Genomic DNA, 12,471 nt, shown 5'->3' on the forward strand with positions numbered 1-12,471 from the left:
GAAATTCCTGTTAAAGTCCATCTAACATCTGATTTAGCTGTTATTTTTAATCCCCTGTTTCAACCAGGTATGTGCCTGACAGTGAGTCTTTTGTTCTTGAATATTTAAGTATTCTAATGTTTACTAAATGAGGGCTGTTTTTTTTTTTTGTTTATTTTTGGTGCAACCTAATTGGGGAGTTTTCTGGTTATGACTAACACTGCAAAACACAATGGCAAGCTCTGAGTCACAAAATATACACTTTCTTCCTTGCTAATCTTAAAAGTAAAAAGTGTGAGTCAGAAACAATGTATTTAATATAGCATCCTGGGTTGTTTTCTGTTTACTTTGCTGTCCTGCACTGATCCTAAAACAAGGAACTTACTTTAGCGATGAATGTGTCTCTATCTTATCTCTAAAACAAGTTCCTTGTTCTAGTGTGTAGTCAGAATCCAGCTACTAAGTATTTCCAGAAGAACCCAAGGGACTATTTTAATAGCATCAACAGGCAGGTGATGTGGTCTGTGCAAGGAGCAGATTAAACAAACTGAACCAGGAGTTAGCAGGTGTTAGAGTGACATCAGTCCTGGCAAAGAGTCAGATCTGCAACACTAACTGTGGCTGTGGGCATCTGTGGAATAAAGTGTTGGTGCTGCACAGTACCACAGTTTTGGATGGTGCTTGCTGACCGCAACCTTGTCAGACATGGCTTACTTCCAAACAGTATTGCCCGGGGTGGTATTTCCCTATAGACGTGTTCTTGGCGTGTCACTTTGTGTTACAGGGATGTGAAGCAGGACTGGGACCTGTTTTCTGAGACCCTTCTGTAAATGGACTGCTGTTATAACTTCAGACTGAATGGTTGTGATGCCCATGACCTCTGTTACAGCCTTAGAGGCTTCTAGTTAGGTGAAATTATCTGCTGCTAGAGAACCGTGCACATTACGGGATCTTCGCCAAGGAAAACAGTTATTAAGGCCTTGGCCTGGGAGCTGGGGTGTCTTCATTTACAGCTCTTTGACTCTTTTCATCACCTTGGGCAAGTTGCACAATCCGGTGACTTTGGTTTCCTTGCATGCAAGTGGAAATACCGTTAGTTCAAAAGGTGCCCTAACTTCAGTCACTTGTGCATGCAAAACAGTCTTATTTCACAGAACTTTCTGGTTCGACTCTCCAGCCTTGGAATGCAATCCTCACAACAGTATTACCTGGTATTTTATCTTTCAGAAACAGGCAGATTTGGGTCACTTCTGACACGGCACTTTAGGAGGTGTGAACACCTGCTCCCGTGCTTCCAAAGTACGGTTGGAAAGAAGAAAGCACAGGGAGGTGGTGCAGAGACTGGGGAATGGGGCTGCAGTAAGTCAGGGCAAGGCTTGGGCTTTGAATGCTTATTCATGCTATTTTAATCGCACAACCCTTTCCTGGTTTTACACGGAACTGCCTTCAGCCTGCTGCCTGTGAGGAGGAGCATTATTTACAACTTTCTCTGTGTACCGAACTACGTTGTAAAAATAGTTTTTTTCTGGGAGACTTCCATTTTGAGATACAGTGATACCAATACTGAACGGCTGATCTCATGGAACCCGAGATGGACGTGAGTTACATCCATCTCCGTTTACAGCCACTCGTGACTCATGGTCTCGGTTGTGCTCTCCAGCGGCCTATGCACAGCAGGCACCTGCGGGAGTTGTTGGGACTGTCTCCGAATAACCTTGTATTTCGCTATTTGTAGAATAGGGCCTTAACTTGCAAACCAATTTCTTAAAGCTTAGAATCAGGTTAGGCAGCATAACACGTTGGTTACACGTGCCTTTGGGAGTACTTCAACCTAGTGACGGCCACAGCTTTGTATACAAAAACACGTGGAAATTTCTTCTAAAAATGTAAATATTCCTAGCTGTAACTAAATTGATTCTTACACTTTTTTATATATATAGAAAAATGCTTGTTGTTTGTAAAATTATGAATAAAATCGTATCTGGAATTCTCTTTAAAATGAAGTATTCTCATAATTTTTACACCGTGTTTTAATGTGTTACTCGTATAACAGAGCTACCTCATTTGTTACAGCCCTGTAGGCGCTGCCACGGGACCAGTAATTCCACCCGTATTTAGAAATGGCACATCCTTGAGGGACTGCAAGAAGTTTCTCTACAGCGATACTGACGTGTTTGTATCAGAGGGGCAGGGGAAGCGTTTGCCTCGCGAACGGTGCTGCTGGGTGTCAGCGGGCTCCCTCCCACGAGCCGCACAAAGCTCGGTGCTGGGAGAGAAGCAGGAGCACCACCGGCAGGGTCAGCCGAGTCCGACACTAGGTGGTGTAAGAAACAGTGCGGGGACCCTGCACTGTTTCCTCTTCAATAATCAGGGTTTGGTGCCTGTGCAAAAAATAATAATTAAAAAAAATTATCTTGTGAAGAAATAGCTCCTCTGAGTTCAGGCCCAGCTCTATGAATGATCTTTAAAACCTGGGTCACTTCAGTTCTTCTACTGCTACGCGGGTTGTAGAAAAGGGCATCCACAGCTGCAGGGAGGTGGTTTTTCAGCCCCACTCACACCGTACACCTTTGGCCTCTTACTCTACCAAGACCTTACCGCCAAACCTTGCCTTACCTCCATCGCCTGCCTCCTGAGAAACCAGGCAGTTCAACACTGCACCTGCTGCTAGCTCCTAAATTAATGCTACCAAGGCACGTGGTAGGAGTGGTCAGAAGGAAATGCCCAAGAACAGCAGGTAACTGATTAAATTCCTAAAGAAAAGAGCTTTACAGCTTGCAGTCATTAACACATCATGGCCGGAGGGCTGCAGCACAACTGCCGAGGAGGAGCGGGGCTGTGCTGGTGCCTGTGCAAAGCCCCAGCCCAGCTCTCCTGCCCTTGGCCGTGGCTGTTGGCATGGGGAAGCTCCATCCTGGTCAGCTCCCAGGTAAAGTGAGGCTTCTCGAGGCATCTAATTGAGAGCAGCTGCCTGGTGCTTTGACCACGGGACGAACCAAATCCGTTTCTTTTCGATTTATTCCTTACTTGTCCCATACCCATCAGAAATCTTGTGGCTCCGATTGCATTTTCCAAACCCCCCGAGGTCATGCATCTCCCCCTTACAGCGGCAGAGGGGCTGCGGGCTCCTTCTGCCCCCCGGGCGGTCCCGAGTCTGTCTGGGGGGGATCTGAGGGGTCTGCCGGCTGCGCTGCGGGGCCCGGCCGGGCTCCGGGCGGCTGGGAAGAAGCTCGGGGGGGGGGGAGGCACAGAACGGCTCGGGGCTGCCCCTGCCCGGCGGCTCGGGGGGGGGGGGCAGCCGGGGCCGCTCCTCCTCCGCGGCCCGGGAGGGATCGGCGACGGCAGCGAGGCAAAGGGAAAGCGAAAGGCGAAGGGAGCGAAGGGAAAGCGAAAGCGCAGCGCGGGGCACTGCGGAGCGGGACCCACGGGCACCACCCGCAGCATCCCCGCCGGGGTCCCGCAGGTAAGGGGCGCCTCTCGCCGGCCCAGGGCTGGGGGGAGGTCGGGGGGGGGGGGACTGGGAGGATGCTGCGGGGGACTGGGGAGGAGGCCGGGGATGCTCCGGGAGGGCTGCGGGGAGCGGGCGGCAGCTCCAGGGGTCCGCAGCGCCCGCCCCCCCCTGCAGCCGCCTGCCCCAGGCTGGGGGAAATAGCGGCGTGGTGGGGAAATAACGGCGGGGTCGGGAGGAGAAAGGGCAGGGTGGGGAAATAACGGCGGGGGTGGGAGAACCAACAGCAGGGCTGGGGCAGCCCCCGGCTGCAGCCCCCCGCAGCCCCCAACCCAGCCCAGCTGCCCCGTGCCCCTGCAGGACCCCGTTCTCGGGTTCCCGGGGGGTTACAGCTCTGCCAGCCCTGAGTGTTTGAGCTGGTTTTCCTCCCTGGACGCCTGCCTCAGCTTGGTTCTTGTTGCTGTGCTTGGTGTGGGGCTCCGGCCATGGGGGAGGCAAGGCGAGGCGGCTGGCTCAGGGACAAACCAGGCTCTGGTGGCCTTTCCTTGGAGCAGCGCAGCCGCCCTCTGCTTTGGGCAAGGAATTAGCCCAGAACCCAAGGAATTCGCTTCCAGTTTGGGAAGGGAGAGCAGATTCTGACAAGATCTGTTGCATGAATATAAGCTGATTTAAACAGACTATAATGAACCAAAAGCTAAATTTCCCTCTGTTCTACGTCAGGTCAAGCATTACTTGTGGCTCTGGTAAACACCACTGGGGCGCAAACAGGGTCCCCCAGAGGCTGATGTGGCCAGAGCTGAAAGCCCGGAGCTTTACCCTTACCTTTGGCAGATGAAATTCAGCTTGTTCCTCTGGCGAGAGCTGTGCTCTCTGCCCGAACTCCCTTTGGGAACAGAGCCCTCCCCAGCTCGGGCTGCTTGGGCCTGAAAATGGATGCTGCAGCTGGGAAGAAAAACCCCATCCAGCAAACAGCCGAGAGCCTGTTTGGGAAAGGCGGTTTTTTATTCAGCAAATATTCACATGTATCATTCGGACCATGTGGCTGCATCTGCCTACTGGGTTTTCTGCCACCCTGAGAGCCCCTCGTGCTGTGGTGGGACGGAGCCGTGGGAGCCCGGCTGCGGGGCACGGCACCACTAAGGGTGCTGGCAGCAGGGGCAGGGATGCTCTGCAGGAGTGCCTGGAGCAGCACCAGAGCTCGCAGAGAGCTGAGGTTTGGATATACAAAGCGCTTGTTGATGTCATCTGAAATTTAAGTGAAAATTAGGATGGGCACTAAAATGGTAGCATTCAGTGCTCTTTGCCTCAGCTCAAGAAACAAGACTTTGAAGCAGGCTCTGGGCTCCAAAATAGCTGTTCTGGTAAGGAGCAGCTCAGAGGAGCTGCTGAGGTAAGTTTTGTCTTCAGAGCAGGATTTTAGCTGCACACAGGGAATGCCAGGCTTAGGGCTGCTACCTGATGAGAAGCAGAATAGCGAGTGGGCTGTCTTCATCTCGTACAGGAAGGAGACACGGTACGATGGAGGTGTATTCGTGTTACCGGCGTGTCTTGTGATTATGTCAGTTTGGGGATTTTGCTGTTCAGAGCCTCGGGCACGTCAGTTTTCAGGCAGAGCACTTGCTTGAGCAAAAAAATTGCTTGAGCCCATTGCGATTCCAAAACTAAAGCTACAAATTAATCACTGGGAAAACTGCACAGGCTTTGTCAGAAATAAACGCTGGATGAGTTTGGCCCACGAGCTTCTCCTGCTCAGGTTATTGGGCCCTGGAAACCAGCACCAGTCTGTGCTGCAGAGCGGCCAGGGGCTCCATGCTGTGCCCAGAGCAGGCGTCAGCCACATGGGGAATCCTGGAGGCTGCAGCTCTCCCCAAGCTGCCCTCCTCTGGGAACAAGCCCTGCCTCGCTGCCGTCCTCACCTCCACGGTGCTGTCACAGCATTTGTGCAATAACAGCAGGTTCATCTGCCCTTTTAGGAGCTTGCTCTGCACGGCTGGGGGCAGAGGCAAAGGGCACCAGGGGGATGTGGCACTGGGGGGATCAAAGGGGGCTGCCTTGGTCTCAGAGCCCCGATGCCGGAGCCCTCAGTGCAGATGCTTGTCTTATCTTCTGCTTTCTGCTCTGCACACAAGCCACAGGCCAGGCTGCTTCTGTGATTAACGTGCTGCTGCAAAGCAAACACTCCAGCATTCGTGCTAATACAGCCCCAAAATGAAACGTGCTATTTCCGCTTTTAGAACCAAGCGGAAAGCTGTGTAGATTTTATATGTAACAATGAACGGCTTACTAAAAAGAACTCTCAAAGCAGAAATCTTTATCTGATAAGGTAGCTGCTGGAGCAGCAGCACAGCCGGCGTGTTTGGGCCGTGGTCAGTCCCGTCAGCACCACGCGAGCTGGCAAAATCAATTCCTCACACCCAGCATCCCCAGTGAGCATTTCTTGGGGTCTGCCCGTGCAGCCCAGAGGAGCAGGAGCTCGGAGCAGAGCCCTCGAGGCCATGCGTGGTGCTTTGGGGCTTGTTGTTGCCCCGCTGCAGGACCAGGACGCGGCCGGGGAAGCTGCACGGCCGCCGGCTGCAGGAGTGGGGAGCAGAAACAAGGCAAGGCCGTGGGAGAGGATGGGGGTTGTTCTGCATAAAATTGGCTGAGCCTTTATTGACTTTAAAGAGAGCCTAAAATAAGCAGTTTTAATCTGAGCCAGGCTCGCCCCAGACTGCATGGGAGGAGGAAAGGGGTGGCCAAGCCCTGCCCTTGGACGTGTGGGGGCACTGGGTTGTGTTCTCTGTACCCCAGCTCGGTCCCTACCACTCCCCCAGCGGGTGGATGTGTGCTCGGATGAATTTCCTTCAGGGCTGAGACTTGGTGGGAACGACGAGACACGAGGCAGGGGCCGCAGGAGAGGAAGCCCAGGGCTGGTGGCGGCGAGCTGCGCCTTCCCCCGGGGACTGCAGAGGGCGGTGGCACCCACGAGAAGCGCGGGTGGCCCCGGGTGTGCAGCTCCTGGAGGGCTGGGAGCCGGCCTGGGCAGCAGCACGGCTCGAGCCATCTTGTGAAACAAGTGAAATGCAGAGTGCCATCCCCCTCCTGCCTTCTCTCTCCTTGTCCCCTCCTGGGAGAAGATCAGCAGCTCTGAGAGGTCTTGCAGGAGGACCTCAGGCTGAGGGTAGGAGGCTGCTGGCCCTACCCATGCTGTTGGGTGCAGTTGTCAGGAAGACGTGAAGCTCTGAGCTTAGTTTTACCACCCTGGGACCAAACTCTTGCGCCAGAGCTTTGCCTTGAATGCTTGGAGAAGTGCATGGTTCCTTTCAGTCTCTTTTCCTCTCTCATCTCCTCTTCCCTTGCGTGCTGGAAGTGCAGCTTGCAGTTGTCAGTCCTCAACAGAATGTTTCTCTGTTCTTATTTAATCCCAATAATGGCTGCACACAATAGCCACGCTGTTTGGCAGGCACAAGGGAGTGCCTGCAAGGCCTCCGTGAGCCAGCTTGTGCCCACAATGACTTTCCTTCCCTTGGAGCCCAAATCCCCAGCTGCCAGCCCCTGGTTCAGGCAGCCTGGGCACGGCTCAGTTTTGTTTCTGCCCATTCCTTTGCTCTGGAAGCCAAAGCCAGCCTCCAGCAGCGGCTTTGAGCTCTCCCATGGGAGCCCCATCTCCCAGTGGTCCTAGGGCCCTGCACAGAAGCCGCTGCATTTGCAGCTGTGCTGAGCTTGTTCTCAGGGCTAGAGGTTGGGTTCAGCTCTACTGTGTGACAACAAAGAGCCTGTACATGGTCTGCAGCATGGCTGGAGAGAAAGGTGTACCAAAGCATGCAAACCACAGCTGCCTTAGGGTCTGTGCCCCCCTGGGACCCATCGTGTGTGCCAGGGAGCTGTGCGGGTCTTTGTTCCCTCCCAGGACAAGGTGCGATGGCTTGCTCAGCATCTCTGGTAAGTCAGGAGCCTCAGCCTCCTGTTTGTCACAACTTGTTCTCGTGCTGACACCCATCCCACCCTTTCCTGTCTCATCTTGAGCTGCTGCAGGGGAAGGCAGGCTGCCGCGGCAGCCGCACTTATCACCGCGCAGCAGCTGTGGAGCCCTGCCAAATACAGCCCCATCCTGCAGAGTGCTCAGTTGCATTAGCTGAAAAAAAAAAAAGCAAATAACTTTGCAGCGGGGATCCTGGGCTGAGTTTGCAGGAGGAGGTGGAAGGGGTTGGGACTGGGGGAGGAAGCAGAGGTGAATCTGACTGAAGGAAAGGACGAGGGAGATCCCAAGAGCTGTATCCCTCGCTGGCTCCCTGCTGGCCAGGAGGGAAAGCAGTTTCCCTCTAGCTCAGGTGCACTGGCTGAGCAGGGGCTGTTTGTAGGATTAAGGAGGGCTGGGATGGGTTGTTCCCGTGGGGCCAGGACCTCGCTGCCAGGGCCAGAGGGCAGGGTGGCCCCGGGGGTGCCACAAGAAAGCTCCGTCTGCGTGGTGCCATCCAGCCACTGCCATGCCATGCGTTCGTCGTGATGCTGAGCTCCTGTGACTGCCTTTGGCTGCCCAGCTTGCTCTGTGCAGCACAGAAATTTCATTCTTGAGCGTATTAAACTGCTCCACTAACGAGCCTGTCAATCTCCACTAGGGTCCCCGAGGTGCTGGGCCCTGCTCAGCAGCTCTGGAACAAGATCAGCCTCTGCTGTCAGTGAGAAAAGTGAAATGGCTTGTTTGAAGTGAACCCTGCTTAGGGAGGCTTTGTGCTAGTTACACGACACAAATGGCATTCTTCTGGCACAGTTATTTCACCAGTGGTTAGCCTGACTGCCGCTGTGTGTGACACCTTGCTTTCCCTCAGGAAATGAGCAGACGAGGCCTGCAGAAGGAGGCCTGCAGAACCAGACGTGCCACTCGTTACAGGAAAAGGCTCCTCTGAAACCAATTCAGGTGTAGCAGTGCTGCCTGAATAAGAAGTGCCTCCTCTCAGCTGGATGCAGCTCGGCGGCTTTGTCTGGTGGTTGGCTTCGTGCACATCGCAGCCTTCACCTCACCCGCTGCTGGCGTGTGCGGGGCGGGGAGGTCCCGGGGGGAATCAACTCTGAGCCCATGCTTTCACCTCTCCCTTCCCCTGTTAAAAAGGACAGGCAGGACTTGTCTTAGGAAGCACGAAATTGGTTTTAATGTGATGTCAGTGTGCCTTATTAACTTGGCTTTAGCCTTCCCTGTGTGTCTGTGCCCATGGTGCTGCAGCAGCATCCCTCCGTGCCAGCAGGTCCCTCAGGTTGCCTGGGTGGGAGCACGGCCCCAGCTGCTCATCTCATTGTGATTTTTGTGTACCACAGGAGTTACCGAGTCACTGCTGGGGAGAAGGCAGCGACACAATGCCACCCTGAGAGCGTACGTGAAAGGGGAGTTTAGTTCTAGTCTGGAGAAAGTTGTTTTATCGGTCCCCGCTTGTGCTTCTGTCTGTCTGCCTAGACTTTTGGCTGGAGAGTTAATGATTTCCAGGGGGCAATACAAGCTGATAGCTCCCAGACGGGTCGTGCAGCAGAAAGGTTGCGCTGCCGGCTGTTTGATGCCGCCGGCACACAGCGTGCCCGCCGGGGGGCTGCACGGGGGGGCTCTGCTGTGCCCTGCTGCAGCCCCTGCGCTGCCTCTGGAGCGGCCACGCTGCAGGTCCCCAGCTGACCGTGCCATGCCACACCGCCGTTTTGTTTAATAATAATTGTGCTTTTAGAGGTCTGTTGTTATCTTACCTGGTTGTTATGCATGTGCATAGTTCCTACTTATCACGTGCATCTGCTTTTATCAGTGTGTTGTGCTTAGCCTGAAATCCTTTCTTTGTTGGTATGTTGTAATGTGGCAGGACGCAGCAGGCTGCTCTGAGGTTAGTGACGATGGAGATGGCTGGGACTGATGAGGCTGAACTGACTTCATGCCCCTTCGGAGAGAAGGGTAGCTGCCAGCTACATAAAAGAAAATGGGCTGACAGTGTACTTTCACGTGCGTTATTTGCATGGATCAAAGTTCCCCGATGCGATCCTTTCCTGGTGACAGCCATGCCACCTACGCTCCTCAGCAGTGTCGAACAGTAGATGGACCAGCCCTGTTTGCACCCCGTGCAGCGTGACCGCTGCTGCTCCCAACCAGCGTTTAACTGAGCCATGGAGAAAGCCGCATGCGTTCGTGTAGAGATATAATGCAGCAGAGAGAGATTAGATAAAGATAAACGATTGTCTTATCCATTTGACCCTTGGAGTTCAGACCCATGAGAAGCGAGAGGGGGATGATCGTGGTTCATGGACAGGGCTTCCGGGCTGTGCCACTCCACCAACACGCACGCATTTTTGCATCCTGGTGGTTTTGCCTCCTCCTCACTAAGAGAAAGGTAGAGACGAAAGCCTTCCGAGGAGGTCAGTAAATATGACAGCAGCTGTTCTATTTTGCAAGACCTTTTCTGATACAATAAACAGGCCGTACAAAATAGCTGACACTTCGCATGCAGCACTTGCATCATCTTCCTCTGAAGCACTGTGGTTAATAAAAGCATGGTGTGGGATGAGCCTGCAACAAGCATAAACATGGGAGGTCCCTCTGTGCATAAAGGTGCTCTGGAAGACTCTTCTGTCTCTTAAAGATCTTTAATTTATATCACACCTACAGTGCACATAGAACTAGCTCACGGGCACGGAGAGGCGATGCGTGCACTCAGCTCGTGCACACAGGCACTGCTCTCGCAGCACGCACGCCGGGCAGGATAAGGGAGCCACTTTAGGGAACGTGTCTGTACATCCATCTGGTTACATGGAAGGCTAGAAGCTGGTCTGAAAATAAAATGCAGCCTATTTTAATAGTGCTGATGAGATATTCCCTTGCAGTGTTGCTCCGTAGCCAGCTGCGTGAACAGGTACCCTGCGGCTGTGACTGCTTTTGTGAGTTCCAGCAGATGAAGTGCATGCAGTGTGCTATAGGGAACTTGTGTGGCATTCCCTGTGGCTTTTTTTATCCTGTTTATCCTTTGTGCAGCATACACCAGTGAGAAGAAAGTCATTTTTTTTCCCTGAATGAGTTGTCTCAAATCACCCGTGTTGCCGTGTCGTGCCTGGCTGAAGCCTGCAGGGGGGAGCAGGGAGGGCGGGCGTCGGAGCTGCTGGGTTAACAGTTTGTGCAGTCTGCCCTGGTTGGTACACATGCAACTGGTGAAGATGAGAGTCCAAGTATAGATTTATGGGCTACACCAGGTTTTCTGCTGTCAGCAACATAATCTATAAGTATTTCCTTTATGTTGATTTCCTTGTACAGAGAGAAATTGCCCACGTCCCGTGGCACGGATCCCTCGCGTGCCGTGCGCGCAAGGAGTGGCCGCTGTTTGGTATCGCAGCGTCATGACTGCTATTTTAAAGCACTGATGCCCCAGGTGAGTGCCTCAGCTGGGAAACTTCTTCTTTTGGTAGAAGGCTTTGAGCAGCAAGCCCTCCCTTTCCTCTGTTTGAGCTGCCCCAGCTCTGGGTCGGGGGTAGCCCAAAGGAGATGGAGCAAAGTCGGGGTGAGGGGAGCTTTGCCTTTGCCTTCAGCAGCATCGCAGCCCTCTGTGCAGCTTCCTCCAAACGACACGCTCACTGAGCCCTCAAACCTTCTGAATTTTCTCATTCATATAAGAGAAAGCATTCACTCAGTGCTTGTCATTCTGCTAAGCAAATTGTTTGAATTTTTACTACTTACCCCATGTTAAATGAAGTTTTGAGCTCTGTCCTGGGTTCAGCATTCAGATGCATGCTCCAGCAAAACCAGAGTCCCAGGCCTGTGACCTTGATCACAAGAATCACGTCACTGGCTCGGTTTTTGTTTGGTATGTTTGGAGAATGCAGAATGCTGTCTTCTAGCCAATGTACACATAAATTTAGTGGAGACAGTTTTTTTTTTTTTTTTTTTTAAAAAAAAAAAAAAAAAGGCATCTATTTGCTGGAGTATGCCTGCCCCACTGATTTATCTTGCCTGTTCTCCTTTGTTTAGAACCAAGTGTACACATGGATCTGGATCAAGGGTCAAAACCCAGCCTGAATGAATGTTCCGTGAGATGATTTGTATCTATTATATTTAGCAGACCTCATTGATAACGTCTGTCCTTTTACCATGGAAACATGGGGCGGGGGGGAGGAGGGAAGCAAGCTCCGAGGACTAACTATTGTTTTATTTAAGTAATACGGCTGGAGTATGGATAAGCTTTTGGCTTCAGGGTCCTGTCCCTAGCTGCTGCTGGCTGCGTGCCCTGCTGGAGAAGTCCCGGTGCTGGGTGTCCTTGCTGCCCGTGCTGCAGGCGCTGAGCGCAGCCGCGGGGCAGGACCAGCTGGGCACTGCTGGTGAGCCCGGGAACATTGCTGTGTTTGGCCCTGAGAAGGAAGGGTTGCAGCTTCCAGGCGACTCTTTTTGTTTGTTAGGGCTTGTCATGTTGACAAGCCTGATTTGGACAGGTATTTGTGAGTGTCTGGTTTCCTCTTGGCTCTGAACGGGCTGCGCAGCCCAGACAGCGCTGGAGGCTGATTGATGTGAGCAGGAACTTTCCTTTGTTGTTGATCGGGCACAGAAACCCTGCGAAGGAGGAAAAAAAAAAAAAAAAAAAAAAAAAAAGGAAGAAAAAAAGGATTAAGCAGTATTCTGTGTTGGCTTTGACGGTTTTTTTTCCGAGGCTGATGGGTGGCTCTGAGGCATGGAGCCCTGCCCAGAGGCTGCCCCGGCTCTGCTGCCTGCTCCCATCAGCCGCTCATTATCAGTGTGGTATCTTGAGGCGTGCAACCAAATCCTGTTTGATGTCTGTAGGGGTGACTTAGAAGACACAGAAACACGGCACAAAGCAAACGAGCAGTAGCTTGCTGTGAGCTGGCTGGCAGGAGGCGTCGGTGCGTGGCCGCACGGCTGCCAGCGCGGTGCTCCCGCCTCCACACCAGCTCTGCTGGGACACAAACACCGAGCCAAGAAGCAGCCACCAGCCAGCCTGAGGGTAAACCATGTGATTGGAAGGAACGGCCCCGAGTGCGACGATCCCGGCCTTCCTGCAGGGTTCCTGCAGGGTTCCTGCAGGGTTCCTGCAGGGTTC

General features: G+C 53.2%; 1 long non-coding RNA gene across 1 annotated transcript in view; it reads left to right on the forward strand.

The window, feature by feature from the left end:
* Positions 1–3,261: 3,261 nt before the first annotated feature.
* The window catches only part of LOC118173941, a 19,403-nt gene continuing 10,193 nt past the window's right edge, over positions 3,262–12,471 (forward strand). The window contains exon 1 of the long non-coding RNA XR_004754457.1: positions 3,262–3,442. This is a non-coding gene — a long non-coding RNA (uncharacterized LOC118173941). The remainder of the gene's footprint in view (positions 3,443–12,471) is intronic.

Source organism: Oxyura jamaicensis, chromosome 13 (genome assembly GCF_011077185.1).
Source record: "Oxyura jamaicensis isolate SHBP4307 breed ruddy duck chromosome 13, BPBGC_Ojam_1.0, whole genome shotgun sequence".
In the NCBI taxonomy this organism is placed as follows: domain Eukaryota; kingdom Metazoa; phylum Chordata; class Aves; order Anseriformes; family Anatidae; genus Oxyura; species Oxyura jamaicensis.